Raw genomic sequence first — 9,942 nt, 5'->3', positions numbered from 1 at the left:
GTGTCATCAGCAAACTGACTTATTTTAAATTCCGTGTCTGATATCTGTATTCCTTTAATTTCTTTGTCTTCTCTAATTTTACAAGCTAATATTTCTACACACAATATGAATAAATATGGTGATATAGGGTCACCCTGACGACACCCTCTGTTTATAGTGAAAGTCTGTGACATCTTTCCATTAACAATTACACGAGCTTTAATAATTTTTTTTTATAAAAAGTGTATATCAATTTTCTGATATCATTTCCAAAACCAAATGTTTCAAGAACATTTCCCATGTAATCCCAGTTTACGGAGTCGAAGGCTTTTTCAAAATCAATTGAAACCAATAACCCAGGTAGTTGTTTCATATCTAAGTAGTGTATCATGTCATATAATAATCGAAAGTTATCTCCAATATACCTCCATGAAATAAACCCAGTCTGATCTTCATGAATTAGTTGGTAACACTGTTTTCATTCTATTTGCTATGCAAGCTGAACTTATTTTATATATGACATTCAGTAGTGAGACAGGTCTCCAGTTTTTAAGGTACTCCCTTGGTTTATCTCCCTTGGGTATGCAGATTATCAATCCTTCTCTTTGTGTGATTGACATTTCACCTTCAACAAACCCTTCATTTATAGACCAAACCACAAAGTCCCCTATCTGTCTCCAGAAAATTTTTTAAAGGTTTACTGTCATCCCATCTGTACCGTGGCTTTTATCATTCTACATATTTTTCAACACTTCTGATGCTTCTTCTTTTGTTATGAATCCTTCCAGTTTGTCGGATTCAACTTTGCTTAATTTGGGTAAATTTGTTATGTAATTACTAAGCTCTATATTTTGTGATTTTATTTCTTCATATAAATCACTGAATAATGTCTTTGTTTCCTCTAGCATTTCATCACTTTCAGTTAACAGTTTGCCATCATTTGATACTAATTTTAAATTTGTTTGCTAACAAAATGTCTTTTCTCTAATGTACAGAAGTATTTGTTTATTTTCTCCCCCTGAGATGCCCATCTTGCTTTCGATCTTAAGATTATGACTTCCATTTTTTATTTTCTAATTTCTGTTAGTTGTGTCTTACGTTCTGTTATGAGAAGTGTATCAAGTTCAGTAAGGGGTGATTTTCTTTCTAATGCTTGTATTTCCTCTTCTAAGTGTTGTTCAGTTTGTCTTAATTCTCTTTTTTTCTTTATACTGTATGAAATGGATTTTGCTCTAATTTCCATTAGAAGTTTATCCAAGAACAACTGGTCACAAACTGTATCTGGTCATTGCTTGTTTGCTTGAGATTTTCTCTCACATAAGGAAGCACTGCATACCGTTGTTTTATTTCTTCAACAGTGTCATTAATCAATTTTGCATATTCATGGTCTTTGAGTAACAATGAATTAAATTTCCAAAGGCTTCTGCTTCTTTCTTCAACTTTGAATACTATTTCTATACATATTAGAGAGTGATCACTTCGATAACCAAATAGAATGTCTGCATTCTTTACATTAGTGATTAAGGATTCAGAAACTAAAAAGAAGTCAAGACGACTCTGTTGAAAAGGGTTGGTTCTTCTCCAACTATATCTTAAAACTTCAGGATTCAGTTCTCTCCATATGTCAGTTAGCTCTAATGTGGAGGTCATTTCAAAAACTACATCTCTTGCTTTTACATTATTTAAATGCTTATAGTTATAGTAGTCAAGATTAGGATTTATTACTAGGTTCCAATCACCTGCAATAAGGATATTTGGAATACTCATTTCCTCAATTTTTGCTTGGATTTCTTTGAAAAACTCTGGTTCATCCCTGTTTGGACCATATATATTGGCTAATACTATCTGATGTCCAGCAGTGTTTAACACCAGAATGATATAATTTCCCTCCATATCCCTAATTATTGTTTCTATTTTAAAGTCAAAATTATTGTTAAATAAAACTGCCACACCCCTTGATCTACTATTGTTAGAGGAAAGCACACAATCATAACCCCATTCGGTTCGAATCTGACGCTCTAATTTCTTTGTGAAATGGGTATCCTGAAGAAAATACAATGAATATTTCTTTTGTCTTAAATACTGTAAGACATCCTTTCTTTTTGGATAACTCCCCAAACCCTGACAATTAAGGGAAGATATGGAAAGGCTATCCACTTTTTATTTGGACTTTTTGAAAACAACTGATGTTCCCTACCCTATTTTACACTTTACTGACATGTCCTGTTCATCATCAAATTCAAAGTGTACAGTATCATTCAGACAATCAGAACAAAATAACATACTGTGCGATATGGATTAAATAAACAAAACATATAACAAACTTTTAAAAATAACACATTGTAATGTTGGTGAGCTTCGCTGGGTTCCCAGCGCATGGATACAATAGAAGAAAAGGGTGTGTGACAAGCTACTTCAGCCCTGTCCTCAAGCATGTGCTCACATACGTGTACATGATGGTGTCGGCTGTGAGTGTATTGTGGGGTGAGGAGCGTGTGCAAGCACACAAAACAAAAGAAAAGAATAATAGTAATAATAATTTAAAAACAAAACAAAACAAAATATTAATAATAATAACAGTAAATAATAACAATAAAAGATATAATTAAAATAAAAATGACAATAAATCATTGGATGAAGTAGATAATTATAATAGTAGTCATGATGATACTAATAGATAAATAAAAGTAGATGATAGACTAACATGTAATAAATATACGTACAATGTGTTTCAACCATAATACCAGTATCGTTTCACATTTTACATTTTCCAAACACTTGCTTCAAAGGTGATCCTTCCCTAATTTTACCTATTTCAAAAGCATCCGCACATCAATATAACACTATAAAGATGTTATAAAAATACAAAGTAATTTTACAGAAATATAATGAAATAAGGTGAATAAGACAGTTGGTTTAATATTTTTCACCCGTAGTTAAGTTTTATTTACAGGTATTTGTGTGTTCGTGTGTGTGTTAGTGCATGTGTGCATGCGCATGCGCATGTGTGTGTGTGTATTTGTAAGTTTGTATGTGTGTGTGTGTCTGTCTGTGTGTGTGTCTGTGTGTGTCTGTGCGTGTCTGTGCGTGTGTGTTTATCAAAGCCGTGATATTTTACTTGATTTCTCGGACATTGTCTCAAAAAAGATCATTTAACAATGAAAATTTTCACAAACATAAGCAATGAGACTATTCAGAAATAGAAGGAGTGTAAGTATTCAACAATCTGCAGAAATCCACATGTTTAGTAGAGATTAGTTGTTTACTTTGTCAGTCTTATTTTGAGACTATGCAGGTGTGCAAAATTTGAAGAAAAAAAAAAAATAAAAATAAATAAATAATTCAACAAATAAATAAATTTTAAAATAATAATAATAATAAATAATAAATAAATAAATAAATAAAATAAAAATGTGTGTGTGAAATCTAATAACAGTGTCAAATGATTTCACACTCCTTCCAGATCCATAATTTGGAAAGCAAGAAAGTTAAAAATGTTTTTCTGCAAATTTGTGTATTCAAAAATAAAAACTTTCATAAGTATATGTACCTTATATAAACCGACTTTAAATGTGAATACATATCAAAGAACAATATGGTGATTAAGTGCCACTGATGTATCTGTTTTATTTGTAAAATTTTAATTTACTCAAGTTACTGTGTGTGTGTATGTGTGTGCACATGCAGGCGCGCGCGCATGCATGCTTGTACCTATGGGTGCTTATGTGTGAGACATTTCAAAATGCATTACAACCCATAGCTTGTACTCAGAGGAATTCATGAATAATATGTGGAACAAACAAACAGAAATCATTTACATGATTTTCATAAAATTTCAATAGCTCAAATGAACCGCTATCACACACTTGGAATTGTACTGGCATTAACTGCACTGGCATGAAGTTCCAGTATTATATAAGCAGCATTTTGTATTGTTCCATTTTCTTACAGTCCCATCCAATGATCCACCACCTCCAAGCAACCTTAATCAATATCAACCTGTCATATTATTCTCATTTTTCTTAAATTTTGATAGTATCGGCACTTCTAACACCAGAATCACAAGTCAACCACCACTTATTTTCCAGTCTCATGGCTGATTTTCAACAGAATTAATGATATTTACCTGTCAAAATACAGTCATTATTATATATTTACACATAATTATTTACTATTTGTTATAATCTATTAATTATATTGACCATACATGGTTAACTTGTCCCACTGAGGTGATTTGATCCCTCGTTATGTCCATGAGCAATTATCCTGCTTTCCAACTATGGTTATACAGGTTACAGAATTAAAACATCAGTGAAACAGTCCATCCACATCAGTGAGATAGTCCATCCACGTTAGTGAGACAGTCCATCCACATCATTATCAGTGAAATACACCATCCACATCAGTGAAACAGTCCCTCCACATCATAATCAGTTAAAATAAACTATCCTTTTAGTGAAAACAGTCCCTCCATATCACTATCAGTGAAATAAACTATCCACATTAGTGAAACAGTCCCTCCACATCACTATCAGTGAAATAAACTATCCACATTAGTGAAACAGTCCCTCCACATCACTATCAGTGAAATAAACTATCCACATTAGTGAAACAGTCCCTTCACTTCATTATCTGTGAAATAAACCATCCACATTAGTGAAACAGTCCATCCACATCATTATCTGTGAAATAAACTATCCACATTAGTGAAACAGTCCCTCCACATCATTATCAGTGAAATAAACCATCCACATTAGTGAAACAGTCCCTCCACATCATTATCAGTGAAATAAACTATCCACATCAGTGAAACAGTCCCTCCACATCATTATCAGTGAAATAAACTATCCACATTAGTGAAACAGTCCCTTCACTTCATTATCTGTGAAATAAACCATCCACATTAGTGAAACAGTCCCTTCACATCATTATCAGTGAAATAAACCATCCACATTTGTGGAACAGTCCCTCCACATCATTATCAGTGAAATAAACTATCCTCATTAGTGAAACAGTCCCTCCACATCATTATCAGTGAAATAAACTATCCACATCAGTGAAACAGTCCCTTCACTTCATTATCTGTGAAATAAACCATCCACATTAGTGAAACAGTCCCTTCACTTCATTATCTGTGAAATAAACTATCCACATTAGTGAAACAGTCCCTCCACATCATTATCTGTGAAATAAACTATCCACATTAGTGAAACAGTCCCTCCACATCATTATCAGTGAAATAAACTATCCACATTAGTGAAACAGTCCCTTCACTTCATTATCTGTGAAATAAACTATCCACATTAGTGAAACAGTCCCTCCACATCATTATCAGTGAAATAAACCATCCACATTTGTGGAACAGTCCCTCCCCATCATTACCTGTTAAATAAACCATCAACATTTGTGGAACAGTCCCTCCCCATCATTATCTGTGAAATAAACTATCCACATCAGTGAAACAGTCCCTTCACTTCATTATCTGTGAAATAAACCATCCACATCAGTGAAACAGTCCCTTCACTTCATTATCTGTGAAATAAACCATCCACATTAGTGAAACAGTCCCTCCACATCATTATCAGTGAAATAAACTATCCACATTAGTGAAACAGTCCCTCCCCATGATTATCTGTGAAATAAACTATCCACATTAGTGAAACAGTCCCTCCACATCATTATCTGTGAAATAAACTATCCACATTAGTGAAACAGTCCCTCCACATCATTATCTGTGAAATAAACTATCCACATTAGTGAAACAGTCCCTCCACATCATTATCAGTGAAATAAACCATCCACATTAGTGAAACAGTCCCTTCACTTCATTATCTGTGAAATAAACTATCCACATCAGTGAAACAGTCCCTTCACATCATTTTCTGTGAAATAAACTATCCACATTAGTGAAACAGTCCCTTCACTTCATTATCTGTGAAATAAACCATCAACATTTGTGGAACAGTCCCTCCCCATCATTATCTGTGAAATAAACCATCCACATCAGTGAAACAGTCCCTCCACATCATTATCAGTGAAATAAACCATCCACATTTATGAAGCAGTCCCTCCACATCATTACCTGTTAAATAAACTATCCACATTAGTGAAACAGACCCTCCACATCATTATCAGTGAAATAAACTTTCCACATTGCGATTCCATGGTTAATCAATCGATCTTATCTTCACTGAAAAAAAGTACAATTTACTGTAGCTGTTTTTCAATTTATCGTTTCATTAATTTCATTACTTATGCATTAATTTACTTCTGTGTTATATTATATCCTTCATTCATTTCTTGCTATTTCCCCTCAAGGCCTGACTGAGTGCGTTGGGTTACGCTGCTGGTCAGGCATCTGCTCAGCAGATGTGGTGTAACGAATATGGATTTGTTCAAAAGCAGTGACGCCTCTTTGGGTAACAGAACTGAACTGAATTGAACTGTTACACCTATTGCATTCAGGACAATATTTGAGGCAATGATTCAGTAGATTTTTTTTTTTTTTTTTTTAGTTTCTAGCCATCTAAGCCTGACATGAGTTTTGTGATTTTTGTCGAAAAAAACAACAACAACAACTTTAATTCGAACACTTGAAATTTTAGTTATCTGACCATTTGGAACAACATTTGGTCTGGTAATATTTCAGGGGCGTCAAGTAGTCATGGTATATTTTCGTACTGATACTGGCATAAGTTATTCTCAGGGCATCTGTGTCAACAATTCTCTTCATTTATTTCATATCCAGTTTTCGCTATAATTATACTGGTTTATAGAAGAAGTCCACCCACTGAAAGTAATGAATTTTACAGGCATAACATGCATACCAATTCAACCCCAAAGTATTGAGCACTTGTCTTAAAAGACCTGTTTCTGGATTTGTTAAGCGTGAAAGTATTTTGCTCGTGGTCACGGTAAAATTTGATCTAACACTTAACGTCTTTCTCAAATTGATCATCATTGTCAAAGAACACCTGTTCTGCTTTAAACTTATACAGTATTTACATCTCTTCATAACCTGCGCCAGACTGATAAAAAATTGTTAGATTTATAGGCCCGTAAATAACAGCGTATGCTGTCTTTGTCATTGTCACAAAATGAACATTTATCAGTGCTTCTGATGTCCACTTTCTTCAGAATATTATTTGTGACCAAAGGGGTGTGACATTTTCTTACATGGACCAACTTTGGTTTCATTTATCTATTAACAATTTCTTTTATTACAGTTCTTTACCACCACAACAGATACTTTTTTTTTTTACTACAGGATCACATATGTCTTTAGACAACTTCCCTTTTTTTTCTTCACCAGCCTACAACAGGTTTTTCTATACCACAGGGTTTGCTGGATTTTTTTTTTCTTCTTGTCTCATAACGCTGATTTTCATCCATTGTTCTCATCTCTCTGTAGATATATATATATATATATATATATATATATATATATATATATACATATATTCTAGACATACACACACACACACACACACACACACACACACACACACACATATATATATATATATATATATATATAGTGTGTGTGTGTGTGTGTGTGTGTGTAAGAGAGGTGTAACAAGAATTTATATACATTGAGGGCATCGTCTGCCTCATGGACGACTCGGACATCCTCATCCATGCAGAGGACCGTCAACCACACGGGTGACCAACGCCTGAGAACAGACCAGCAATGCCTGCAGGAAGCTGGTCTCAACGTGACCCTGAATGACAAGTGTGAATTCTCCAAGTCATCAGTCCGGATGCTAGGCCATATCGTCGATGCAGCTGGCATCCACGTGGAAGCGATCAGTAGTCTCCCACCTCCCACCAACATCACTGAGCTCCAGCGCTTCCTAGGCCTACTCCGCATGGACACAGCATGGACATGAGGCAGCCAACAGGAGGCAGCTTTCCGACAAATAGAACACCTCCTCGCGTCAACTGAACACCGGTTCTTGCTCATTACAGCCCTGCACCGGCGAGACCCCGCGAAAAACTGGCCTTCGTGACCTCTGACTGAACGCTTCTAACTCAGGGATCGGGGCAGTGCTCTACCAAGCCCACGACGATGGCACACGACGACCCATCTGTTTCATTTCAAGATCGCTCACGGACAGAGAGAAAAAATATGCAGTCATCAAAAAGGAAACCCTAGCAACTACGAATGATTAAGTCCTGGGATATGTCTTTGCGCCTTCCCGAAGGCCTTTAACTCACTCAGTACGGCCAGTCCTCTCTTCTCCTCTACACAGACCCCTCGGATGTCCAGTGGGTGTCTGAATGACCCAACCTTTAGCTTCCGTCGTCAGAATTGTGGTATTCTTTGTCAACGTTCACCCCTTCAGTGTAAGAGCCTTCCGCTTGTAATATTTTGATGGTGGTAATTGGGGTGAAACGCTGTTAACGTCGTCTCTTTCGCCGTTCGTATGGAGAGAATTAACCCTTTTTTTTCTTTTTCATTAAAAAAACAAAAACAAAACAAAAACAACGACAACAAAATTTATATGTTTGGAATGTTCGCGTTTCAATCAGCCACAGAACGCTGACATTGATTATGGACCGGTATTCTATGAATACGTACGCGACAGACAGATCATAAGAGACAGAAATGCGATTATCGGGGATATAAGGGTCATAACTCTTTCGCCCAAACTTTCGTCAGAAATATATCATGTTCTCTCCCATTCTGTTTTTGACAAATTTAACAGCTGGAACTTCTTTTTACAACAATGACACAGGTCTTGAACTGTGCTGTTCTGTACATTAGTTTGCAGCAAGCAAATCAGAGCATAGTAGAATAAGACGCGAAACGACGAGAAAGGCTGAGGACCAAACGAGCAATGAGATGAGCTGTTGAAGTCTGTATTGTTGCTCCGACCCGGTGTAGCGCCTGTAAATGACCCCCATGGAGATGTCCCTGAAACACTCCCCTTGCAGTTATTTCAGGACAGGGTTGTTGTTGTTTGGGGTTTTGTTGTTGTTGTTGTTTGGGGTGGGGGGGGGTTGTTTTTTGTGTGTGTTTTTGTTGTTGTTTTTACTCCACCTCCTTCCCACTTGTTAGTCACACCGACCCCTTCCTTCACTACCGGGAAAATCTTGATTTTGCAAAATGCGCATATGGAAAATCGCGTGTCAAGGCTTGCAAGGCAAGCGGTAATGTTGCATTTGGAAAGTGAGTCTTTCTAGATCAGCTGAAATTGGTCTCGATGATTTCCGAGGCCACCTTATCTTTGAATTTTTATTTCCGATAGTACTTGTGGGAGGGGGTTTCAATGGGCGTATACGGCCATCGGTGCAGTGAATCAGTCACATTCACTGTGGCTGGGCTCGACCGGCTTTGGAAGGTTTTGACCCATCTTCTCCTTCCGTCGTTTTAACCTTCCCCAGCTGAAGTTAGGTACCCATTCACTCAAGGACAATTGGTGTAAAGTTCCTTTCTCAAGGACACAACAACATGCGAAAACTCACGGGGCCTCCGTTGGATCTTGATCACTGGTGAAGACACGATCCGGAGACAAACGACCGGGGGACCGAATTCTGCCACAGCGCCTCACTCCCCAAACATGTGCAATGTGACAATGGTCAGAGCCAATGGCTGATGGTCACTGATGGAAGCGGAAGGTACATCAACTTCCGCCACTTGAAGTACAAATGACATGAGGCAGTGTCTTGCACCGGTGGACATCAGACGCGGGGATGGTGTGGGTTGAGCTAACACTGAGGGAGGAGGATAGGACTCAGTATTTCGTTTTCTCGTACAGTGAAAAATTAGCGCACATCCACTGACAGATAATCCTATGTTTTCTCCCACTTTACAATAAAGCATTTGACCGAGAACACGTGGTTCCGCAGTGGTGAGTTTAACGACCGTCGAGTTGTTCGTGGCTGTGGTCTTTTTTCGGGAAGGGTGGTGTGGTCGAGGCGTTGGTTGCTCTGCCACGGCAATAAGAAACTCTTGGGAGA

The sequence above is a fragment of the Babylonia areolata genome, chromosome 18 (assembly GCF_041734735.1).
Source record: "Babylonia areolata isolate BAREFJ2019XMU chromosome 18, ASM4173473v1, whole genome shotgun sequence".
In the NCBI taxonomy this organism is placed as follows: Eukaryota; Metazoa; Mollusca; class Gastropoda; order Neogastropoda; family Buccinidae; genus Babylonia; species Babylonia areolata.
Note: the sequence above shows the minus strand (reverse complement) of the source record.